Source organism: Rhopalosiphum padi, unplaced genomic scaffold, assembly GCF_020882245.1.
Source record: "Rhopalosiphum padi isolate XX-2018 unplaced genomic scaffold, ASM2088224v1 scaffold1, whole genome shotgun sequence".
Lineage (NCBI taxonomy): Eukaryota > Metazoa > Arthropoda > Insecta > Hemiptera > Aphididae > Rhopalosiphum > Rhopalosiphum padi.
In genome coordinates, this window is record NW_026869996.1 from 168,990 (window position 1) to 169,396 (window position 407).

Here is a 407-nt window from a genome sequence, read left to right on the forward strand (position 1 = left end):
TAAAAAAAAAAAAAAAAAAAAAAAATTTAAATTTATTATTAAAAAATATTCAAAAATTAAATCCTTTGAATAAAAACTACAAAAAAAAGGAAAACCACATAAAGACATTAAAGTAAATATAAAAATTAAACCACAAAAAGGTAAATAATCAATTAAACCACCCATTTTACGAATATCTTGATTATTATTTATATTTAAAATTAAAATCCCAGCTCTTAAAAATATTATAGATTTAAATAAAGCATGTATTAATAAATAAAAAAAACATATATCAATTTTACCTAAACATAAAATTATAAATATAAATCTTATTTGTCTTAAAGTAGAAAAAGCAATAATTTTCTTTAAATCAAATTCAAAAATTGCATTCAAACCAGCTATTAATATTGTCAAACAAGAAATTACTA